This window comes from Leptosomus discolor, chromosome 1, assembly GCF_034619465.1.
Source record: "Leptosomus discolor isolate bLepDis1 chromosome 1, bLepDis1.hap2, whole genome shotgun sequence".
Taxonomy (NCBI): Eukaryota; Metazoa; Chordata; class Aves; order Leptosomiformes; family Leptosomidae; genus Leptosomus; species Leptosomus discolor.
This window is the reverse complement of record NC_141391.1, coordinates 49,597,957-49,624,762: the sequence shown is the minus strand read 5'-3', so window position 1 is coordinate 49,624,762 and position 26,806 is coordinate 49,597,957.

Below are 26,806 nucleotides of genomic sequence, written 5' to 3'. Positions count from 1 at the left end.
GATCAAATCAGGGGAGACACTGATTACAACCAATATTTATTAGAACACGTTTTACTAATTAAGCTTTTTTAATTAAGAGTAGATAACTATTTGTACAACACATTCACATATCCCTTCCCATAGCACCCTCAGGCACACACAAATACATACACAAAATTACTAATTGTTACTTGGTTGGAGCAACAGCTGTCAGGCCAGCCCTAGCTGTTTACGCCAAAGCAGAGAGTCACAGTGTGGCTGCTAGGTTGGTTTTCAGAAAATCCTTCAAAGAATGTCCTTCTTTCATTAGGTGTTCATATAATCCTGAAGTACTTGTCGGCATATAGCAGACACCATCTTCTGGGATGTGAATTTCACAAACCCATTGTTCATGCTGGTGTTTACTGATGGCCTTGGATAGAGGCAACAAACTACTGATGTTCTGAGTTCACCTGGTCTTGTGGACTCAGCAGGACTGTCTCCAGAGCTCCTCAGGTATTACAGACTTTCACATGCTACCTTTCATCATTTTTTCCACCCTCTGGCCTATTTTCTGGTAGCTTTTTTTTCCATCCACATCTGTCAGCACCTTGAGAATCCATTCAAAAAAACTCATACAGAAAGCACTTTTATGTTGTCCACCTGCAGACCACAAATACTAATATTTTGGACAAATTTCCAGATGTTAAACCCAAGTTTCTGTTCCACTGAGCACTGTCATGTGAGAAATATCTTTTTTTCCCCCAGCAGTACATAAGCTCCATTCATAATGACTCATAATTTTGTGTGTATGTTTACTACACCATCAGCCTTAATCTACCATACTTTTAACCGCCTCTTGCCCTTAGCAACTTTTTTTCATAAAGCTGTGGACTTCAATTAATTTTTACAGCTCGTATTAGAAAAAAAAAAAAACAAAAAACAAACAACTTTCCCTGTTTTTTTTTGCAAAAGCTGTGAGAGATGGCTTTTCTCCCTGGAAGGGAAGGCAGGGAGAGAAAAAACCTTCAGTCCCAGCAGGACATAAGGGTTTGCCACAAAACATTTTTACTTCATTGCTTTGAAGGCACATCTCTCTGCCAACTTGGTAAGTCCCCTGAGTGGTGGTAAGAATTATTCCTCAGGGAGGTATTCAGTTTATTATTGGGATTCTCAATTAGTTTTTAGTATTGATTCTGCCTTTAATTTTTAAAAATAAATAAATATTTAAAAAGTTATTTTCATGACTTGCAGAATTTTGTCAGAAATATATGGATCACTTCACCTTCCACTTCAACACTGGGTTCATAATTTACCTCTGCTAGCAACTTTATAAACCTGTTGAGGATAAAGCTAAATACCTTTACTCTCTTCTAGGTTTTCACCAGGCAGATATTTGTCTCAGTTGTTATAATGAAACAAAAAAACAAAGAAGAAATGCATGATCTGTTCTAGAAATACACTAATATTTCATATTTCTGGTATTTCTCACAGCCACCCCTATTTTTGTACACAGTCACAGAAATACTTCAAACATATATTCTGTTTTATGACAAAGGATTTTTATTTGTTGTTTCCAAGGTTTCTATACAAACTGAAGGAAAAATCTGCTGTTCGCTTTGTTCCATCTGCTAAGCAGACTGACTTTTAATTTAAAATTAAATTTTTGGGGGATAGATATTGTTTTAATAGTCTGAAATTTAGTGCCAACTTGACAGTATAGCTTTTAGTCCATTGTGCTCTGCAGTTAAGAGAAACATACTGAAAATGTCAACACAGAAATTCTGCATGCTGTAAATATTTCATTTGTATTATTGTTTAGCTATTGAAGAAGCAAACCACAATTTTTACATGACACAAGCTGCACAGATTTTAGCTATCTCCAAGAGTGATCTTCAAGATAAATTCAGTTTTCCTTCAGTCACCAGCATTATTTATCTCTGAAATAGGCAACTTTCTTAATTCAGCACTCAGCAGTACTGTGGAAATATCGATCTGCAATCAACTGCTGACACATTTTGCTTAAGCTGCATGTTTACTGAACTGCAAACACAGCAGTATTAAAAGCATATATAAGCATTGTTTCTACCACATACACACACAAAAAAAAATCATAGAAAACACTTCATCTAAATGGCCTTGCCTGTATTTTATTCTAACTTTGATTTTAACCAAAGGCAGTTAAGAAGTAAATTGGTTTTTTCCCTTTTTTCTCCCTTTTTTTTTTTAAAAAAAAAAAAAAGTGAAATAATATGAGAAATTTTTCTCCATTAATCTCGTTTTAATTTTCCTTTAAGCAGGATAAGCTGATTAATAAAATTGAAATTTCTCTGAAGAGTTATTCTCATTATCTTGGAAAGATATTTCACAGGTGCTCTTTTTGTTAAGAATCCAAATTTGCAGAACTTTTTAAAAGCTTCTGATAACTAAAGTTTTGGGAACCAGACAAGTCCTTTTGCCATCAATAAGGTCTGCTTGACTTTATTCGACATATTAGATTATTAAAGACCATATTTATATCTAATGAGTACATCTCCATAGAAAGTTAGTAGAAGGTGTTACTTTTTATTCTAGATATTAATTAAATTTGATCACAAGTGCAGGTGCATAAAATGTAGAAAAGTTCTTTATAAATTGGAAGGGATTAAAACCAAAAGAGTTCTGTAGAAATGGTGCTGAAATGTACAGTCTTTATAGAGAAAACAATACAATCCCATTAAATGAACACACAAATAAAGTGCCAATTTTTTAATAGCAAGACATTTAGTATCAGTGGCAGCAAATGTCAAATGCACTTAAGGATTTTTCAGCAAATCAGATAACCCTACTTTGTAATTTAACTGGTAACAGCACAACATGAATAGCCAAAGACACAGTAAAAGGTCTGACTTTCAAAGATGTGACTAGTAATTGAATACACTCCTCAATGTCAAGTTTGTAAATGACTTCTTATTGTTCTCATCAAGGATCTCTATAAAAAGAATGATTCTGTTAATTGTTTCTACACACAGAGATCATCCCAAATTGTTTTCTGCATACAAAACTAACTTGAGTTACAATCCAAATATTTTTATCACATGCAGAGATAAATCTTTCAATACATTAAACTTTCTTTTTGTCAAGATGCTTGGTCAGTAACTAGATATTAACAGTAAGTATGCCTTAGAAAATCATTTTAGCACACACAGCAGCACAAATTACATGTTACTTGATGATTTGGTTAATTCAAGTAGAGAGTATTAGAACTAATATTTCACTGACAGAATACACAAAGGGAGAGGACCTTCTATATATGTTTAGGCACTGTGGAGAAGACAGTTATGAGAGAACACACTGTACTCCCACGAGAAGGGTAACAATCAGCTTGCACTGCTGTCCAGCCTAGAAACGTCTGCTTCCCAAGGGCAGAATGTAATTACTCTCTTTTTTCTTCTGGGTTAAAGTTCAGTAGGTTTGTCTAAATGCGGTCGTGTTTGGTGTAGGTGTCAAGCTGTTGGGGGGGGGGGACGGGCTGCAGGGGTGGCAGCAAGTGAAGAGGGCAAGGCTGCCCCGTGACAGACACAGATGGTTCTAGTCGGCTTGAATGGACCCACCGCAGGTCATGGCTGAGCCCCTCAGCCAAGGTGGTGGCACTTCAGGGAAAACGTATTTAAGAAAGGGCACAGCAGTTGAGAGAGAGGAGCAAGAAAAAATGTGAAAGAATCAGCCCTGCAGACATCAAGGTCAGACAATAACGAGAGGGAGGAGATGCTCCAGGCACTGGAGCAGATATCCAGACTGCAGCCCATAGAGAGACCAGGGTGGAGCAGATAACCACACTGCAGCCCATGCTGGAGCAGACAGATAGGCACTGAAGGGCCCTGCAGCCCATAGAGAGGTCAATAATTTAAATCCATTTTCACCATGTCTGTTTTGCTTAGGATGGTAATTAGTAAGTGATATCTCACCTTTATCTTGACCCAAAAGCTTTTCTTCTTATTTTCTCCCCCTGTCCCGTGGAGGAGGGAGAGTGAGAGTGCAGCTGGGTGGGGGTCTGGCATCTGGCCAAGGTCAACCCACCACAATGGCTCTAATTAGTGACAGGGTATTTTCCAGGTAAGACAGCAAAGTTCATGGGAAACATGTACCAGCAGGCGAAAGGAAAGCAGGATATCTTAAGGCATCTCTAAAGGCACAAGGAATCTATCTTTATATACAAATACATTTTGCTTTTAGTTAGATTCAGCCTGAGACTAAGCTGCCTACACGAGCTAAATGTGGACACTGGCTTTGTTGCCAATACCATCAGTAAAACCAGGAGAGCCCTTCTGTTCACTTCGACCAGGGAACTGACGTTTCTCACATAGAGTCACCTAACACAACTTATTGGTGCCTTGGGTGTCCTCAGCTGCTGCTCCAGAAATGCACAGGTCTCCCAATAGTCCTGCATTATACCTGCAAGCCCTGTCTGAATGCCTTCTATAATGTCTAATGCCATCAGAAGCCTATGTGCATGAAACTGAGGCAACCTTGTCTGTGTTTTCACACCAAATACTAGAAGCTTCCAACCTAATTTAACACAGCTATACCTTATCTTGGCACTATAATTGACAATTTCATTCAATTTTTCATAACTTCAGGAATTCACACCTTCATCTACTGGCACCGAAAGTTTGATTTTATTACTGAAGGTACTTAAGTCTGTAGGACAGATGACTACACTAATTAAAACTGTAATTAGCTGGAAAGGGTTTAATATATATGTGTGTTTGTGTATTTGTGATGAAGAATTAGCCACTGTAGTGAATGCAATTGACTTAAAAATAATGAATATTGCAAAAATCTTGTTAAGAAATATTTATACTCACTCTCTTGGATATTAATATAAATTGAACATCATAAATACATGATTGTTCAACAAGTCTGTACAAAGGTTCTAGTTTTTCTAGTCATCTTAGTTATGTTACCACTAATATCGTAAAAGTTGCAGTAGTCGCTAATACCAGTGCAAATAAATGAAAATACAGGCATCATATCAAACAAATAAAAGTTTACCTTAGTACTTCCTGAAATTAAAGGGGATTAGTTACTTTTAAATTAAAACCAGCCAACCAACCAACAAAACCTAAAACAATGATGCAAACTGTTGGGTTTTGTACATGGACATTGCTACTATCATCTCAGAGAAACTAATGCACACAATTTTATTAATTTTCCTTAAAATTATTCTTTAGCTTCCATCTATGCATCACTGAATATGAAATATAATTGAATCACTTTCTATTTCATTAAATTTTTTTAACACCTGTGGTTATCAGTGAATATAAACCAGGAATCTTAAGACCCCCAAAAGACCTTTGTATTATGGAAGCAAAGTAATTTGAAGAGTCTCTTAAGCAGTGCCCCCTAAAATGCCTAAAATCCCTACCGTGTAATGTGCAACTTAAAGAGAATTTCAGTAGCTAAATCCAAGATTGCAGATCCAGAAAATGCGTGCTTAAGAGTGTATATGTCCATTGTAAATAATTTTATTAAACTTTGTACTCTAGATTTTGTAGTTTTTCATGACTAGTAATACCACAAAATCGAGAGATCTAAGCTTTCAAGACCTTTCAAAAACCTCAGGCAGTTTGGGCAGATTTTTCAAAAACATCTGACACGCACTTATCATCCATATAAGAAAACCCCAGCAACCCCAAGGACACTCTCATGCCAAATGACAGCCAGAGAGAGAGGTGGTTCACATTAAGTAACAGCCTAATGCCTAGAGTAAAATGGAAACTGAGGATCTGTTCTAACCTTGGCCAGAAAAGTTCAAATTTGCCCGCTTCTGAGGGAAGACTCTGTCCCCCAGGCTGGAATATAAAAACTACAGAGCGAAGGAGGAACCTTGAAAAAAGGGAGAAGAGAATATAGCTGTATGATCTCTTGAAGTTTTAAACCTTCACCAGCCAGTGGGAATCATAGTCTAAGGTACCTAATTATCACCATGAATTTTGTTAATGAACAATGATAACCAGTTCATATTAATGTATTCCTCACTGGGAAACCCTTTAAAAACCAGTCTTCAGTCGAATTAATATTTCCTTCTCTATAAAGAATAGAACAGCCTCATCAGGACTGATATAATTTAAAAAATTAAAAAAAAAAAAACAACATAAAAAAAAGGCCTAAACCAGAACAATTAGACAGGTCCTTTCCTGAGATATGAGATTTGTATTCATCTTCAAGTGAGTATGAACTGACATGATCTGCTTCCCAGAGGACTAGTCTAGTGGCATGCCATTGAATATAGAGCATACAGTGAAAACACAGTATCAACTTGTTTATTCAGAGCATAGCAGAAAAATAGCCTAAAACACCAAGGTGAAAGATACTTCAGCTATGAGACGAAGCACATTCTTACAAAGGAAAGCACTCATCATGCTTCAATACCAAGTCTATCGTTTTTACATAGGCAAATACCTGAGAGAACCACATTCTGTGCTCTCACGCAATTACAGTGCCTACACATTTATTTGTTTTAAATTGAAAGAAACAAAATGGCCAATCTTGGAACATGGCTGATGTGATTAATACTAACTTAGCTCAGGTATATAAAGCTGGCAGTATTCTTAACAATGTCACAGAAATAGGAGACAAAATACTCATTCTGAAGATGCACACAAACATTCTATATCAGTATTACGGCTAGACATGCATAAAAATGAACAAATGATATTTTAAATGTTCTTAAATCATCCCCTTGTCTTCAGATTAAATTCCTGCATTTTAATCATGTCAATTAAATTATACATACTAAATCTCAAGACAGTGTAAGGCAGTACTGATAAATATATCCAGTTTCCTGGTAGCACATCTACACTATCATTATGTAACATGCAATAGGAAATAATGTACAAAGAACACAAGGATAATGAAGGGGATACTGAACAAACAAAATGAATAATTAACAAAGGGATGCCCATATAAAAATTTTAGATCATGTTGTTCAGTTAACATATTTTTGGATAAAAAGTATTCATTCCTCTTGAAAACGAATCTTCATTAAAAAAATTGGCCTACCCATTCATAAATTAGTAGTCACGCTTAAGCAATAACGATGACTGTGTTCTAATGTTGTTAAGATTCTTTCCTTCTTATGACTTATATGCTCTTGTGCTCCACTCTAGATGATATGACTAGAAGTATAACTAGCACAATTTCTACATAACACTAATATTTCTTTTTAGAAAAATAACAGCTTAATGTAAATCTTAACATAACCCATTATTTGCTTTAAAAGCATTCATTTAACCACATGCTGTGATGAAACAAAGATCGGTCAACCCCAAAAGCTTTATAATCTTCCAAAAACGTAACTGCTAAACTGCTCCAGATCATTATTTCAGACATCCCTACCGCTGTGAGCAATGTCCTTAAACTGAAGGTATTTTCTGTGCAATAACTCATTTCCACAGGCTATTTAATATTTATTTATTTATTTATTAGTTTATTTATGTTGCTGACTTGAAAGAGAATAATGTTCCTTAGAAAGAAAAAAATATATACATACACTTTCTGAACATCCCCAGTGAGATCTAGCACAACTTGTCTCTAATAGTCCAGCTTTCTAGTCTTTCATCCAAACAAACTAGGAACAAAAATAGTACCTTGTGATTTTTGTTACTACAACTAATTAATATAACTCAGAAGTCACATCAAAAATCAAATGCTTACTGTGAACTTTTTTTTTTTTACTTTGTGATGATTAGTTAAAAATGAAAAGATAACAAAATATATTTAAATAATAAAATTACTCTCAACAATCCATATTCTTTCTGTGGCCTTCTGACAAGTCCTGGTCTAGAAAAACACTTATTCATATGCTTTGTTTACACTCCTCAACAATGCTATTAGATATGATGTACATAAATTTAGCCTGTGCTTAACCAATTCATTGCATAAAATATTCTGTCATCACCAAAGTAGATACAATACATTAAATACATTGTATGTTCTGAATTATTAGCTCAGGCATCACTTATTACCTTTTGAAGACTAACCTATGTTAGGCATTAATCATAATCTCTTTTAGCACATCTGAACTTTTATCTCTGGACAGTGGGCTAATGCATTGCCAGCCAAAAAAAATCAGACCAGGCTAACATTATTTTCACTCTAGGTAGCACTGTTCTGTCAATATTGTGGCATACAATACTCATTGCTGTATACTATTTTTATAATCTCTTTCAGAATTCTGAACACGCAGGAGAGGTCATAATCTTTTCAGGTACGTGAATGCAAATAGCAGCAGAATTTGTTAAAGCATAGTAACTGTGACAAAAAACCAATCAACCAAAAAACCCTGCTGTTGAGAAAGTCCTGTTTATGCATTTATGTAAAGAACTGATGAAGCCCAGTAAGGATTCAAACTGCAGCCATATTCATCAATCATTAAAAAAAAAAAAAAAACCACACAAAGATCTGTTCATACCTACTCAAGGGAACTTCCCACCAGATTTTAACTGTTTGTCTGTACAACAGAGAGACTAGGCTTCCTGTGCCTTCTCAGCAAACAGCATTCTTTTTCTGACAGTAGGATGTCTTATGAGAAAACCAACCAGATTTATACTGATTTATATTGATGTGCTAATCTTAGCAAGGGTTGATTTCCTTCTTTTCTGTATCTTCCTGTCAATATATAATTGAGAAGCCTTTGTTTCCAGTAGTTGACTCATCTTGAACCTGTAGCAAAGAGACTGTGCAAAGCTGACAAGCTGTCCTGGTCACCATAGTGTCTTCACACCATTCAGTGAACACAGCTATTTTCTAAAAAATAAATGAGTGTGCTTTTATATTATATTTGGTTTCCACAGTTTATAGTTGCTTCTTTGAACTTATTTGAACTTAATTTTAACAAAGGTTATCTGAGTTAGTTTTCACAGCTTTTTATGACCCTTTTACAACAAAATCACTTCATCTCAGCTCCACAATCAAGTCAAGAATAATACACCCAGAAACATGATCAGGTAGATTAGAAAAGCAGATTTTAAATGGGCTAAAAGGTCAGGTCTACGTAATGAGAAATTCACTGTCAAGCCAAAGACAAATAAACTTTACTGTTGGAGCAGTTGAAAATTATTAAGTATTCTTCAAGTTAAAATAATGCTGGGATTTCAGATACTGGAAGGAAACAATACAAATTAAGACAGCATTAGATGGCTGGGAAAAACTGACTGGTATGAACAACTTAAATGGAAAATAGAACAAATGGCAGAAAAGCTAAATTAAACCTGAAACATTAAATGTCTTCAGTTAGGAGAGAATGGTGTAAAGTTGAAAGCATTTAGTAAATAATGAGATGACAAACAATATACACACACTTGAAGTGAACACTGTTACCCAGATGAAAAGTATCATTATCAAGATAAGAAGATATGCAACGTGATCAAAATACCAACAAATGTAGGCAGGATAAAAGATGTGAGATATATGTAATTCTCAACAGTTTGAGACTCACTATGTTCTAGCTGAGTATATATTTTTCAGTAAGCTACAAGCCTTGAATCAATAGCTCAAATCCAAGAGTATCCAGATTTTTTCCAAGACCTCTGTCTTCAAAACTGTTTTTACAATGGAAGATCTTTATTTTCTTGCGTGCTTCCACATATCAAATATGTCTCATAAAAAACTTCCTTTATTTGCATAAAGTCTTCATTGTTCATCACAAAACTTGAACACTGGATGAGAAGAAATAAACTGTGATGGCTAGGTATTGTCATACATTCCCCTGGGATAATAGAAAAAGTAGACACTAAAAGTTCTTGGTTTAGTCCTATATCTGTTCTTTCTCTAGACTTGTGAGGATTATTAACAAATCTTGCTCAGTTTACTGTTTGATTTCAAGTTGATCAAGAGAATCACAGAATCACAGAATAGTAGGGATTGGAAGGGACCTCTCGAGATCATCTAGTCCAACCCCCCTGCTAAAGCAGGTTCACCTACAGCAAGTTGCACAGGACCGCAACCAGGCAGGTTTTGAATATCTCCAGAAAAGGAGACTCCACGACCTCTCTGGACAGCCTGTTCCAGTGCTCTGCTACCCTCAGAGTAAAGAAGTTTTTCCTCATGTTCAGGTGAAACTTCCTATGCTCAAGTTTGTGCCCATTGCCCCAATTTAGAATAAAGTATACAGAAATAGAAATAGAATCATTCATCCATCCATCTACTTGCACACACACACACGAAAATATGTACATTCAGATTAGCAGGTTTCTTATACTATTTCATTTAGCTTAGAAACTGTCAAAGGTCTCATGCAAGCATAGGGCTGAGCATCCAGGGTTTTTAACATCAATTTTACAGCACAAGAGGCTAATGTGGGTGCACTCTTCTACATGTACAACATGCAAAGGTTTTCATTCTACCTCCAAAAATGTCCTGATCCACAGCTTAAATGTGGACATAGATTTAAGTGAAGTATTTGTTGCCCTTTATACACTTTGGAATCAGTAATTTTGGTGTGTAAGCCTTGGCTAACAGCCAAACACCCATCCATCCGCTCACCACATTTCTGTCCCCCTCAGTGAGATGGGGGAAGAAAATAAGAATGGAATAACAAAGCCCATGGGAAACAAAAATATTTAAACAATGTCTTTCCTCCTCCATTTCATAGACTCAAATTCACTCCACTTCAGACTCATCTACCCCTGCCCTGAGTGTCACAAGGATGATGGAAAGTGTGGGTTATGGTCAGTACACAATGATTTCTCTCTGTTGTTTCTCACTTCTCCCTCTTTTGCCCTGCTCCAGCGTGGGCACTCTACAGGTCACAGTTCCTTCAGGGACAGCCACTTGCTGTGGCCTGAGGTTCTCCATGGACTTTAGCGTGGATATCTGCTCCAGCATGGTCCTCCATGGACTGCAGGGTATATCTTTTCTGTTATAGAGTACCTAGTCCTCTTCTAACCTTGGTGTTCCTTCTCCTGTTTCTCTTTTATTTTTTTTCTTTTTTTCTTTTGTTTTGTTTTCTTTTTTCTTTCCTCCTATGTCTGTCCATCATTTTTTGCCCTTTGTTGCACATATTTCCACAGAGACTCCACCAGCTTGGCTAGGAGCTCAGCTCTGCCCTTGCATGAGTCCATTTGAGCTGGCTGGAACCAGCTGTCCCTGGCATGGGGCAGCCCTGGCCTCTCCTCACAGGGGCCACAGCTGCAGCACCCTACTACTAGCACCTGGGCACCTGCCTCCAGTATAATAATGTCCTACAGACACAAGTACTTGTAATTGTCTCATGATAATATACAGCTTAATGAACTATTACCCTATTTTTGCATCATTAATGTGGGGATTTTTTACAGCTACTTTGGGTGAGGTTGAAGTTTCAGACTTTCTATATATAAGGTTATAATTTTTATAAATTCAGCTATACAACCTAAATGTCTATGTATCTGGGGGGGGGGGGGGGGGGGGCAGGGGTTAATACATGCAACTTCTGATAAACCACTATTTGTATCCACATGATAATCGTTGTCTTTTGGGTGACTGTTGATTGGTCCTTAACCCTGATTATGAAGAATTAGTCACTACTTTCTATCATTCATTCATTAGGGCTGTCTCTGTGAATCGCTTTTCTGAAAATAATTATAATGACAGATGATATACATGCCCTTTTCTGTCTGGCTTGCCATAAGAAATTGTGCAAATGACTTGAATTCACTTAAAATCCCGTGACTCACCTCTTCAACAACAGACATGTCAAGTCAATGTGCTTGTCCCCAATTCAGTTCAAGTATTTATTTTAATACTTACAGTCTTTCACCTGACCGAAGAAAACTAACTGAGGAATTGTTTGCCTTTTCTGGCTACAGATCCCAAGACAGTAACATTCCTCTATGCCATTGCAGAACAAGATTTGTGCTCTTATAGACTAATCTTGTGTTAGGAAGATTGTTGCTAAACAATGCAAATCACTTTGTCTAGTTAAAAAAAAGTCTTTCTGTATTTTTTTATATATATGTTATTGCCTTTCACAGACTGTACTTGTATTTGCGCAAGGTATATTTTTATGAGTTTTGCAGAGAGAAAAGGAAGCTTGAGGTACAGGACTTTTTTTAAATATCTGATAAAGGACTCAGATACTGTGGTCTCTCTCTCCAGCAGTTTATGTTTGCACTGAAATAGCTCGAATGCAGGGATTTCCTTGTAAGATTGGTGGAAGTTTTGGGTACTACCTTTTTGATATTTTTCCCTTCTTCAAAAAACACCTTTCTTTTGTGAAGTCAGAATAATCTTTGCAATGATCACAGGTGCTTGCCATGGGAGGCTATCATAAGAGTAGGAAAAAGTAGATGATGCAGTTTGGGAATTAAAACAGTGCAGCTAGAGGGTAAGAAAGCAGAGGAGGTGAGTTAAAGCTAAAGAACAGTCTTTTTTTAACTTGTTAAAATGAAATTCAAGTCATAATTTGATGGTTTGCTGCTTATCCTTATAAAAATTATAATTGCCTCAAACCACTGCAGCAAAAATTTCTCGTCTATGAGGTGTCAGAATATTATGTCAGGAACTCTATATTGATTTTAGATTAAAAATAATGTAAGTTGGCTCAAAATTCAGCAGATGCTGTCTCCTTCATCTACAAATTATCTTATAGATTACTCTATAGAAATAGGTAAAAATAGTTCCAATAACGTAAAGCTATCATGGGTCGTAAGACTGCTGTTGCGAAAACGGGGAAGTCAATCCGGTCTTGTGCAGCCAGCACCGAATAGGCGACAGATGCAAATCGGGAGACAAATAGTAATCGTTTATTTACAGCAACATTTACAGGTTCTTTTGGATTGCCGGTGATAAATTAAAAGCTACAGGTATAACACAAGGTTTATCACTAATATAACAACAACACACACTATACGCGCACGTACACACTAACAACAATAACAACTTACCCCCTGTAGGTCTGGCCGCTTGGCAAACAGACAAGCCCGTCGAACAGGGTCCCAGTCTGGCAGACTAACAGCTGGAAGCAGTTGTTAGAGGTAGGAGAACAGCGAAAACTGCACTTGGGTTGGGTGAAAGGACACAATCCATCACTATCCATAGCAGCTCAATTCAATCAACAGGTTGACAGCCTTAGTTGGTTGCAGCAAGTGGACATCATAAATGATGATCACAAATGGGAACGCTTGCTTGAATGGTTACACATAAAACAAGGTCATACAGGGTGAGCCGATCTATATCGAGAAGGTATAGCCCAAGGTTGGCCCATTTCCATTAAATTATGTGAACAAGTGGTGATTGCCTGTTTCCACTATCGCCTGCGGCTTAATAAAGACCATCCAGGAAAAGCGCCTCCCTTGCACATCCAGGATGAGAAAACACTGTGGCACACCTGGCAAATAGATTATATAGGTGCTTTGCGGCCTTGAGGGGGGAAGAAACGTATTCTGGTAGGAGTAGAAGTTGTATCTGGAATCACCATGGCTACGGCAGTCACAGCTGCCAATGCAGAAAATACAGTCCGTGGTCTAAAGGGATGGTTTAGTACACTTCCCATCCCAGAGGAAATTCAGAGTAATAACAGATCCCACTTTACTGCTGCAATGGTACAGGAATGGGCAAAAAAGGGAAGGTATCCGATGGGTATTTCACACCCCATATTACCCCCAAGCCAATGGTATTGTTGCAACGAACAAATGGCTTGGTCAAGTGATTTGCTAAAACCACTGATACCTGATGGCACCTTCGACTTGCCAATGCCATCTATCAATTAAATAACAGGTAGAGTGGGAGTGGCTGTCCCAAAATGAAAGATTTCTGTGCTGTACCTGTAGCACCGCAGGTGCATGAGAAGCCAGAGACATATCCTGCTGGTTTCCACACAGGCCAACCTGTGCTGGTCAAGCTACCCCAGACTGGGATGGTAGCAATAGTGTTGACAATGCCAAAAAAATCTGTATGCCTGGGAAGCAAAGGATAGTTCTGGGAAAGTCCATCGGATTAATACCAGGTAGATAGTGCCCTTTTACTAACCCAATGTATACCAGCCAGGCAAGAGGCTGAGCGGCATTTCTGTGCTCTCTCCTCAGGTTAATGACACGACCGACACCAGAAAAGAGCTACACCTGAGGCTCAGAACTCCACCACACCAGCTATACGTCTTCACGAATATCATCAGTCTTGTGTAATTCTGTTTGTATTGTAGGAAAAACGAGTGCTGCCACAAGCAAGGCTACCAGCCTGCTTGCTCAGACAAATAGCAATTGATAATTAGCATTAGCAAATATGTTATCTCTAACTTGCCCTATTAAAGTAGGTATTAGTTTAGTATGTTTATATGTGTTATGGAAGCAACTAACACCCTACGAAAACCAAGATAATACTCAAGGTGAAAATAAGCAAAGCCTGTCTGATCGCTCTATCCATGGTTTGGGTGATAATTTAGTTCTAACTCTGATAAAGGGATTTGCAGATGCCCTTAATGAAACCAGTGCGACAGCTTGCCTGCCTCTCCCCAAATCTATAGATGAACCCCTCCCAATGGGAGTTCTTCCCATAGACATAGCAGAAAGTCTGCTGAGAATGTGGAGTAAAAACAATACCCTTTATGTGGTCAACCCATATTTCTTGGAACAAAAGCAAGTGTCTGTGCAGCTCAGTGCACCGTTCAATTTCTCCACCATTGGTGGAACAAGATGCATCTATTATAAAGGTAACAATGCAACCTTCCCCCGTTCTCAGATCATATGGAGCACAACAGATTTGTGACCTTAGGGGCGAGCAACAAACATCCTGGAATATAATAAACTTATAAACACATCCTGGCGCATACAGCTGGAACTGTCCACCTAGGAATAACAACTATGAATGTTCCTGGTTTGGATCCGGCAGTGGTTTCATACTATTCGGCCAGGAGTTTTCTTTCGCACCGGCATCAAACCAGTCATCATTGTGGTCCTGCCGAAAGGTGATCAATTGTTCTAATTGGGGACAACATGATTGGGTAAAATACTATTGGCCAGTATACATCACTCTAAAAATGGGCTGCCTGTGTCAGAATCACAGCATAGCTTATAAATCAGTGAGTGCAAATTTCGTGCCTCATAATGATTGCCGTCTTGCTTCTCGTGATGCTCCAGCTGGTCTGATCTGGGCCTGCAGTGGTGGTAAGATGTATACTGCCTTATGGGCTGGACTGCCTGCTGGACTCCAGTGTACTTTGGGCTTCCCGACACTGTGTCCCAGGTGGAAACGAACACCCATCCAACCACACTGGATAACCCGCATGAAGAGAGCAAGAATCATGCTTGAAGGACAGCTGGAAGGATTGCAGGATCCAGGGGCAGCCACTCGCATCACCTGGGGACTAGAAGGACTGTGGGGATTGGGATCCGCCACTGTACGAACACGGTTATGGATGAGTAGATTAGCCTATCAGGTAGAGAAACTTGCCAATGCCACTGACGTCAGCCTGCAGCTGCTCAACACCCCATTACAGGCTACATCACGAATGGCTCTCCAGAATCGAATGGCTCTGGACTTGATACTGCTGCATGACAATGGACTTGGGGTTACCTCAACCTTTCCAGCACTGACTGCTGTATTCACATACCTAGTGTGACACAAGACCTCCACACCCAGCTGGAAAAGATACAACAGGCAGCAACAGACACTCGTGAACTCTGAGAGTCAATGAACAACAGCTGGCTTTCAAAAGTGTTTAGCTGGTTTGGGATTGGCACCACTGGTTGAATCCAGAGTCTAGTACAATTCATAACAATGTTTGTAATAATTGTCATAAGCATAGAGATATCACGTGTAAAGTCAGCTATAATGAAAGCCGTCCATGTATGAATGATACAGCTCACTGACTACACTCCTGCAGGAACGAAGGAGAATCTAATTGATGTCCCAGGTATTGATACCTTAATTTGAAATTGAAGTTTGAGCACTTGGGTGTGACTATAGCCACGGGGTGGGATTTTAGAGAGAGCACAAAGTTAATCGCAAAGTCCAAGTCACGTACACCATGTAGCTGCATGCCTGGAAGCATGAAATTCAGCATTGGGTGAAGTGGCAAGCACTGGGCAGGGGGCAACCATCACTAGATCGATATCTGGTGTTATGTGGATTGCCTGGAGGAGTGTGAGATGGAGCGGAGGCCTTGTGGTCCCAGTCCCTCATTCTCTTTGCCCTGAACAAAAGGAGCCACTACCTCCCCCCATGCAAGTGTAAATTAACAGACTTTGTGGCATTAACATAAGCGATTGTCTATAGTTATCCCCACCTGGCACGTATACCCTGTTGATGTAATGTAAAAATTTGAGTATAAGTATCACCCCAATTTGGCCCAAAAATCAGGACAGGATCAGCTCGGAACCATACCAACAACTGGACCAATTGATAAATTCGCTCCTTCTCCATCTCCCCCACTTGGGACGCCGTGTGGGTAATATTATTTACCTCAGCTAATGCTGAGAGATATACTTTTCCTCCCCAAATATATTTCACATTTTCTCCTCAGGTGCATTTCTATGCTTCCCTGAATGTATCCTTGATTCTCCTTTGTCACAACTTTACTGTCTCTTGTTCCACTGTGTCTGTGTTCGACGGGCATGTCTATTTGCCAAGCGGCCAGGCCTACAGAGGGCAAGTTGTTATTGTTGTTATTGTGTACGTGTGCGTATGGTGTGTGTTGTTGTTATTATATTAGTGATAAACCTTGTGTTATACCTGTAGCTTTTAATTTATCACCGGCAATCCAAAAGAACCTGTAAATGTTGCTGTAAATAAACGATTACTATTTTGTCTCCCGATTTGCGTCTGTCGCATTTTCGGTGCCGGCCACTCAAGACCGTATTGACTTACCTGTTTTCACAACAACTACACAGGGGCCCTTATATTTTTTTTTAGAAATTATATTCTATGAATTACAACTCTCAAATAATCAGAAATCAGTTCAACCCGTATTTATTGACCGTAAGTCTCTGCTAGACATCTATCCCCAGAATTTATAGTGTGGCTAAAAACCTGGTATCTGCTCTGTGATGCAGATATATTATGAACTGTAAATTTGCTGCTGTCAAACCATCTGTATGCAAAAGAAAAGGAATGGTAAGACATATTTTGCATAGGAACTATATTTCTTTTTGGGGTGGGAAACATTACTTTGGGAATGATCATTCTAAAATTGAATGAATTGTTGAAACACGTATGTCATCTAGTATACTTTAGTTTGTACTCCTATATGAAATTGTATTTAAAGATTTCTTATTAAGTCAATGGTACTATATTGAGCTATCTATATAGAAGGGCTACATAGAAGGTTAGCATTATAGAAGCTAGCTGTATAGAAGATGAAAGAACAATCTCTTCAAATACACTATTTTCTACATCTTGATTCAGTTAAGAGAGTATGTGATATGTTCAAAAACAAATAGAAATGTATTAATCTTTGTTGAGAAATCACAAATACAATTTCCATCTCAATTTTCCACCTCTGATAGTAAAGAGGGAACCACTGAGAAAATTGCAAGTATTGAAAAAACCCAAAATAAAGAAAAAAGCCCAAACCTCTATGTTGATACAATTTTTTTTTTTAATAGAAAAATAAATGAGTAATCCCATTAGAGTATCAAAGATTCATTCAAGTTTTAAAGGACCTTGGAAAGTCACACACTCCAAAGCCCCACTTAGAGGACATACAGCAAATTCAGCCCACCTTTCTCAGGCGTTTTTGTCCAGTAAAGTCTTGGGAAAAATTCCCTGGGCTTCATTATTCTTATGTCATGGTTTAAGACCACGCAGCCGGCAACAAAGCACCATGCAGATGTTTGCTCACCCCTACCCTGTCCCTCAGCTGAGGGATGGAAAGGAGAAAATACAACCAAAAACCTCCAGGGTTGAGGCAATGGACAGGGAGGGCTCACTCACCAGTTATGGTCATGGGCAAAAGACAGACTCAACTTGGGGATAACAACATCAATTTAATACAAAACAACCACCACCATCAAGGATAATGAGAAATACATCCAGGTCTTAAAAACATACCTCGCCCCCACCCCCCCGTCTTCTAGGGTTCAGCTTTGCTACTGATTTCTCTACCTCTTCCCCCCCAGCAGCGCAGGGGGCAGGGAATGGGGGTTACAGTCCGTCCAGCACAAGAGGTCTCCGCTGCTCCTTCCTCCTCAGGGAGAGGGGCCCTCGCAGCCCTCCCCTGCCCCACCATGGGGTCCCTCTCACAGCAGACAGCCCTCCACCCACTGCTCCAACGCGAGTCTTTCCTGTGGGGCCTCAGCTCCCCAGAACCACCCCAGTGCGAGTCCCTCCTGGGGCTGCCACCCTCCCACCAACAGGCGGCTCCAGTGTGGGCTGCCTCGGAGTCGCGGCTGCTCCGGGCCCGGTCCCTGCTCCTCCGGCCCGGGGCCCTCTGCGGCCTGCAGGTCAACCTCTGGGCCACCGCTGGGCTCCAGGGGCTGCAGGGGCTCAGCCACCACCCCACCGTGGGCCGCAGGGGAACCTCTGCTCTGGCACGCCTCCCCCTCTCCTTCTTCACTGACCTAGGTGTCCACATGGTTATTTCTCTCCCATCCCTCTCCTCTCCTCTGCTAACCAGTAGAGAATCAGGAACAAAGAACTCACCCAACATGTTCTTCCACTTTTAAATAGAGTTATTTGCAGAGGAGACAATTAGCCTGGCCTTGGCCAAAGTTGGGTCCAAGTTTGAGTGTGGGGATCTTCTCGAAGCCTCTTACGGGAGCCACTTCTATTGCCCCCTCCTCTGCTACCAAAACACTGCCAGACACCAAACCACCACACTGACGTTCAGAGGGAACCTCCTGTGTTTCAGTTTGTGCCTACTGCCTCTGGTCCTGTCACTGGGCACCACTGAAAAGAGCCTGGCTTCCTCCTCTTTGCACCCTCCCCCCAGGTATTTATACACATTGATGAGATCCTCCTGAGCCTTCTCTTCTCTAGGCTGAATAGTCCCACCTCCCTCAGCCTTTCATCGCAAGAAGACAGAAAGATCAGCAAAGTAACAAATAATGAAGAGGACATGTTACTGCTGAGGGGTGATTTGAGTTGCCTAATCGGAGAGTTGTTATTCAGTGAATTCTGTTTTAATACAATGAAGTAGAAGATTTGTCAAAGAATACAGTGACAACTATCCTATATAAAACAAAAGGAACCTAAATATTTAATAGTAGCCATAGGTTGTCTCCTCAAGAAAACATCTGAGTTATGATTGCTGTCTGGGGTTATGCCTATAAACTCCTGAATAGCTAAAAGAGATAGATATGAGGGGAAGAAGCAACAGAAATATTGTACCTTTATATACAGTATTAATGTGAAACACTATTTGTTAACTAGGAATATTCCATTTTTAATCCACCAGTTTCTGTACACCAGCAATGTATTTTCAAATAAATCCATTTAAAATTGAGTGTAATTCAAAGATTGATTTGCAAACTATATGATCTTGTTCTCCCAATAACAGCTGTATTTGCAATTGCAAGACAAGAATGAAGTGGCCAACAGAAGAGGTTATCTTCTTACTAAAATAAATCAAAATATATTTTGTGGGAGAAGATCATCTTGTGATTTATTTTGACACAATATTTAACTGAGTTGGGCTGACAAATCAGATACAGTTGTCTTTCTGGCCAAATTAACAGTGTTTGAACAATCTGATTGTAACTTACAGATTTCAAATGAACTAGTGCCTAGCAGCAGATGCAGCTGATAAATTTGTCAGCCTGAATTTTGTGACAATCATGTTCTGGTTGCTTAGAAATCAAATTGTTGCTTGAAGACAAGGATGAACCAGTACAAATTCCCCTCTCCTAGATTCATAATTTACCTTTATTAACAACATAACAAATGGAGACCTACCTTCAAGGCATTCTCAGAATTTTACTTTTCCTTGATCCTGTAGTGGTCCTGACTGGAAGATCACTGTAGTTTGAGGAGTTAGGGATGCACAACACAGTTAACCTGAGCAGGCCCAAGTCTGTGCTGTGCTGCGTATGCAGCGTGGCCTTCAAGTTCATGTTGTGCTGCACAGATCCCTTTGCTGCAGAACAACGTCAGCCAGCTCACTATAACAAAGGAACCTGTGGTCAACTCCCTCTTGGTACCAGCAATTAACGCCACCTGTGTGGCCTTGTCTTTATGTAACAGTGCAGCAAGAAGTTCTCATGAGAACACCATTTCTGTTCTTACTGTAGAGAGGATAAAAGAGTTGTTTCCTTTTAAGAAAATCCTATCATAACCTGAATGACTGAAAGGGAAGAATCTCTCCTACGGACAGGGTCAGCATGATGTGCCGCACTGCTCGGGGCTTCCAGCACCTGAAGGGACATAAGATTATCTGTACTACTGCAGAGTGTTAGCTCTAATAAATAACATTTTAAATGATACCTTACAAAGCCTAAGTGCCTTTCTACTGGGATCATAACCTGGTGCAAAACAGATCCTAAGGCCTTTTCCTAAGATGTTGTTTAACATAAACAGTATTAAGAAAGCATAACTATCCCTGCAGTGCAAGTTGGCATTTTCCTGTGAACTTGGATATCCACAGATGTAAAACTAAGTTCATGTAACAGCACAGGTACTAGGTCTCAGCCCATAGAAAACACTAGATAATTAAAGTTTGCTTATACATCTTCCTTTGAGACATTTCTTTTGTTCCTGCCTGTATGTTCCTCACTTTATTCCTTTTATCTTTGCCTCTGAAGCATCTAGTTATTCTTGATTTAATCCTACCTATGGAGGGATCAACCTTATGCCTTTTTCATAAACCTTGTTGCACAGACAGAATACTTGTTTATAATGATGCTCAGGCTGGCTTGATGCCAACTCTGATTCTATTACTCAGAAGGCAGATTGGGGCCATGCAATCCCTTCCTTTTGAAAGCAGTGTGCTTGTGAGTATCACATCTCCTCTGTGAAAATGAGGTGGTATTTATGTGAGATACTGGTTATCAGATGGTTAGGCTGAGATAGCCCTGGAACCAAGGGCAAGAAGGTGAACAACCTGAAAGCCTACAGTCAGGACAAATGCATCAGAATTGGAGAAGTAAGATGTCAGAAGAAAAGAAATACAGGGCTCCGAACTTTGCATTTGGCCACTGAGGGGATATCATAGGTTAGTCACGGGCTAATATACATCTGTGTAATGGAATAATAGAATTGATGTAGTGGACACGCACATGGCATGTGTTAAAAGCACATTGTTGAAGATGCTGTAAGAGCTTCAAGATACTGTCAGCTAGAACACTCCATGTCACCTGCCATGCAGGTGTAAAGAAGACACTACAATGCTTGCAGTGTTTTCCTGGGCAAAAATGGTATAAAACACATAGCCATTAAGATTCAGGCTGTAAACAGAAGAAAAAATCCTGATGACAACCAGTATAAAGCAAAACAGATAAAAGTTCTGTAGCTGACAATATATGCATCTCAGAATTTTCTTTACACAGCAGACATTGTCAGTGTTAAACTTCTCTGTTTTATCCCTATGAAGAGACTTTTTGGCAAAACAGATTTTGCAAGAGAGGCATCAGAGACTGTAAGAACAAGAGAAAATGAGTTATTTCAATAGATGGAGCCAGATCCTATGACTGTTGTTGGTTTGTTTTTTTTTCCTTGGAATCTGTGATGAACTTAAAAGTAAAGGGGAAAGTGTGATTTAGGAGATTAATTTCAAACCCCAGCTCTTGCAATTTCTAATTCCATTAACAGAATTTATATCCCCAGGCCTGAATATAACTCAAATTTTTGTTTCTCTAACATTTGCTTTACTTCCTTCATATAAGTACTTACCAGTTTTTTTGCTTTACAAAACCAACACTGAATTTAGCTGGTTCTAAAAATAAAAATTAAAAAAAAAAAAACAAAAACAAAAAAACACCTCAAGAGAATTATGGAAAACAGATATGAGAGTAACACTTTAGGAGTAATGATTTTGGATAACAAATCAAAAGAAACACTGAAATGTGATTTGGTTGAGAAGTCCTAAGTTCCTATAATACAGTTTTTTTCTTAATTTGTACGCATCATAATGGCATGCTAAGCTCATTTCATTTTCACCCTGAGGCTGTCTTCCCCACTGGAGGTCAAATACAAGACAAGTCCCTTTCAAATGAAAACAAATTTATGTCTTACAGGGTGTTTTCCAAACAAAGCTTTTAAAGAAGAACAGACACATTTAAGTTCTAAAACTTTTGTCCCTCTTCAATTACATGTGAAATTTACAGTTGCTATGTTTTCAAGAGGATGCCAGTGTCTTTTTATACTTAACAAATCCAAAAATAACTAAATGAAACAAAACAGTTCTTGTAGAATTTTTATTAATTATTTCTGTTTCGCTTCCCTCTTACCCTTACAACCCGTTGGCTTAAGAGTTCCATCTTCGCTGTGTCCCGTATAAGATGTTAAACACATAGGTCACAAAAAAGCCTGAGAGAAGCAGTGCTGAAAAACTAAGGAATGTATTTGGAATTTGGGGAAGAGTGCTTTCATCATATCTGTATTCCTCACCTCTGGACAACACTGTGTTGTCCTCCACTGTATGTTTCCACAGCTAATCAGGCAATCTGTTTGTACATTTTTCCTCGAGGTTTCTTTCTTTTCAAGTGAACATAAAAGCAACCACAATGCTGAGAAGGGGGCATAAGTGTTCCAAGATTAATTTCAAAATTTCTGAGTTTTGAATTTTATTTCTTTAATGTACAGCTAGTACAGAATTCTAGAAATTTTCCCCTAGATTGTATTACTTTCTCACAAAATAATAATTTTCTTTCATGTATATTTATACAATTATTCTCAATGTGGATTAAAAAACTGTGAAACTAATGTGTTTAGTAAAGCCTCAAGTACCTAATTTTTATTAATTTTAGTTGTTGGATGGTTTAAATTCCTTAAGTTTATCTGTGTTAACATTTCTCAAAATCCAAACTTACATACAAGACTGAAGGACAGGCAGCATATATTTCTTTTCCCATTTCAGTTTACATACCCACTTACCAGTGTTGAACCCAATAGTACATATGTTAAATTCTACCTGAGCTCCACGAGCTACTGGTAGCCACTATATTGACTTTTATTCAGACTGGCAATCTTTGCTGATGTACTGTGTACAAGTGCCTAGGCACTAGAAGCAGGTGACTGCAGGATGGCCTCTGTGAGGAGAGGTTGGGGCTGCCCTGTGCAAGGGACAGTTGGTTCCAGCCAGCTCCAACAAATCCATGAAAGGGCACAGCTGAGCCCCTCAGCCAAAATGGTGGTGCCTTGGCAAAAATGTGTTTAAGAAAGGGAAAAAAATGTCAGCCAGTCAAAAGAAGAAGAGACCAAAAAAAGCACAAAACAATAGAGAAAGCACCAAGGTCAGAAGAGGAGGAGGAACTGCTCCATGGTGGAGCAGATATCGGCACTGCAGCCCATGGAGGACCACAGGCCTGAGCAGATGGATCTTCCTGAAGGAACTGCAGCCTGCAGAGAGCCTATGCTGGAGCAGAGGATAAGCATGAAAAGAAAAGAGCAACACAGAAAAAATGCTATCTGCTAACCGTACCCTCAGAAAACACACACACTGCACCACTAGTTGCCTCATCAGAGGGACTGAGTGTAACCCGAGGAGATAACAAAGCTGGAAGGTGGGGGGAGGAAAAGAGTAAGGAGTGACAGAGCAAAGCTGGTCACAAGTCCTGGTTCTCATGGGAGATTTTGATCACCACAGCATTTCCTGGAAAGGAATATAAGCAATCCTGGAGATTTCTGGAGAACTTTACAGACAATTGTTTGGCACTGATGATTAACAAATTGATTAAATGAGAACTTTGCCACTCTTGAACAAAACAAAACATGTTGCGGATATTAAGCTTCATGACAGACTTGATTGCAGCAACCAAAATATGGTGGTATATTAGCTACTGAAAGAAGTCAGCTAAATGAAAAACAGAATTCCAAACTTGGAATTGAAGAATGTAGGTTTCATTTTGTTAATGAATCAGGATGGCATTTCCTATGGGAAGCAGCCCTGAAGAGTAAAGAGACCAAGGAGAGATTCTGGACAACCGCTTTCAGGCTCAAGAATTGTCTGTACCACCGGGCAGAAGGTCAAGCTGGTGCAGCAGGACTCTAGTTTGGCTGAATAGGGAACACCTGACTGAGCTCAAATACAAAAAATTAAGTGTACAGGAGGTGTAAATGAGGATGGGATATCCAGAAGGAATACTGAAACATTGCCTGAGTATGCAGGGGTGGAAACAGGAAAAGCAAAGCTCAAGTGAATTTGAAAGTATGGGAAGAATGAAGAGGTCTTTCTGCTGTATCAGCAACAAATAAAGAACTAAGAAAAATTGTGGCCTGCTATGAATTAATCAGATTCAGTCAAAAGAACAGTTTGGAAGTCCTTTGCGATTGTTCGGTCTGCATTTAAACATTTGAAAAAAATAAACAAAAAAAATTTTTAAATTCAAATATTCAGAATTTCTGAGGAGTCTGGGGATAGATTAATAGTTTATGACGTACAGAATGGAAATAGTATTCAGAGGCTGATTTATGTTTTAATTTTGCTGATATACTTCCTTGTCTGCCAGTCTGTAGATTTGTACTTCTGCTACCTGTAAATATTGATCTAATACAGAAGTCCCAAAGATATTAGTCAGATTTAATTATTTTTAAAAAAATTCTAATAAAAAAAAAGTTTATTCAGTTATTTTGAGAATTTAATTTTGAACATAAACCCTGAGATAAATTTTAAAATTCCATTTCCAAGAACTTCACAAAACTAGGTCTTTTGCTATCAGTTTTGGTTTTAGTCTCCGAAGTTTAAAATGTTTTCCAAAAAGTATTGCTGTCCTTACAAAAGTAGTCTTAGAGCCAATAGTCATTATAATAATTGATGTAAATTGGATCAGTCTTTCTTAAATTATTTATCAAATAAAGCATACTCTTTCCAAAAAGATACTGAAGTATTTCAGTCCCATGCTCTATATTGTGAATTCATTTCTAGTTTATTCAAGTTCCATTCATTTGCTGTGCTTCTAAACCAGGTTTGTGCCTTATGCTGCATTCTTTTTCCTGACTCATTCTCTAATTTTCACTGCCTGCAATACATCTATTGTTTTAGGCTTGCTCTGACACTCAGCTTTATCCGGCAGCAAAAATAAAAAGTGTCTTTAGAGGTAGATTCTCTGCCTCTTTCACAGAGTCTTTTATTATTTGAAATTTAGTCGTCCAGAATATCTTCCAAGAATACAATGTGCTCTTTCTCTTTACCTGACAATTCATGTTGGGAATCTTGATTTGGGGATTTTCTCAGACTACTGTCAATATAGTCTTGAAAGAGCTTCACAGGGAAAGCTTTTATCTTGAAACTGTTAGGTGCTTTTATGTTGCCTTCTGAAGTGTGTTCCTACTTTCTGTAATAACAGCTGTGGTCTAAGTGTTGCCAAAGGCTGCTTAAGACTCCATTCCTTATACTGTATTTCCTCCCTTCAGGGTACCTTCTGATGTGCGCTTCCTCTTACCTTGTCCATTTCTTCTCTCTTTTTACTGGTGGGATGCTGCTTCACAAATAATCTCATAAAGGGAAAATAAGTAGCTACAGCTGTGTAAGTATAAACTATACTACTATAAAGTTGTTCTCTGGTGAAGAACAGTAAGTAGATCTAAAGGGCGGCAATCTTTCCTACACAGAGGAAAAGTCTTCTAGCCAGCTGAGAAAGGCAGTCACTAAAAGGAAGGAAAGTAGGCCGAAAGAAGTTTAAAGCATAAATTACAGTAAAATTGCATACTTAGACTCCAACATTATTGGCTCTTAAAAGACGCAGCTGCCCTAGTGAACTAATTAAGAGTTAATACACACACTCTGCAAAATGCTTCGGATAATTTTTCAGTGCTTTTTCTCACCACTTAGTGTATTCCACCAACATTCAGAAAGAAACAGAATTTGTGGAAATAAATAGTATGAAAGTGGCCTACATTATTTTATAATCCAATCTGTTGAACTGAAATGGAATGACAAAATATCTGAACAGTTTTGTAGGGGCAGGGAACCTCTCTCCTATAATGAATCTTTCAAGTTTTTAAAGTTCAAATTTCACTTCTTTTTTGGCATTGTTGCAACAGAGCATACATATAAATATTTATATATGTGTGTGTATAAACACACACGTGTATATAGAAGTTAGGGAATTAGAGACTATCGTGATGGTAGAGTTTAGAAGACTGATAAATAGGGCCAGTTTTAACACTTCTTACAGTCCTGAACAATTTCTTTCAGCATGATCTCTCTGTTTGCCTTCAGTATCTAACCACACCTCATGAATGTCCTGAACTCATATGCAGAATCTCTTAACTTTTGCTGTTGCCTGAATTTTTCCTCTTGCTTACACAGAGATCCTACAAGGAAAATAACAATTTTTGTTTTTTTTTTCAATCCTTCTATTTACAGTCCAGCTCTGCGGCTCATTTGCTATATCTAGATAATGGGTATCCCCTGGGAAGAAAGTAAAAAGTTCTAATCATAACAGAACTAGTGGTCATCACCCTCCCAGAAAAGGACCCAGCTATGTTTTCCACTTAGCTGAAAGCCATCGCCGGAAGAAATGTGGCAACCCAGACAGAGCTCCTGCACAAACATGCAGCTGTGCAGATCTCTGGCTGCAGGGAGTGCCTGAGTCTGTCACTGTGCCAGAGCATAGCGATGATAACACCTGTGTGAGGTGCAACCAGGTGGCCAATGTGCTCAACCTAGTGGTAGAGCTGAGAGACGAAGTGGAAAGGTTAAGGAGCATCAAGGAGCATGAGAGGGAGAGAGATTGGTGGAGCCGCACCCTGCCATCCTTGAGGCAAAGCCAGCAGGTCGAGGCTCCACAAGAAG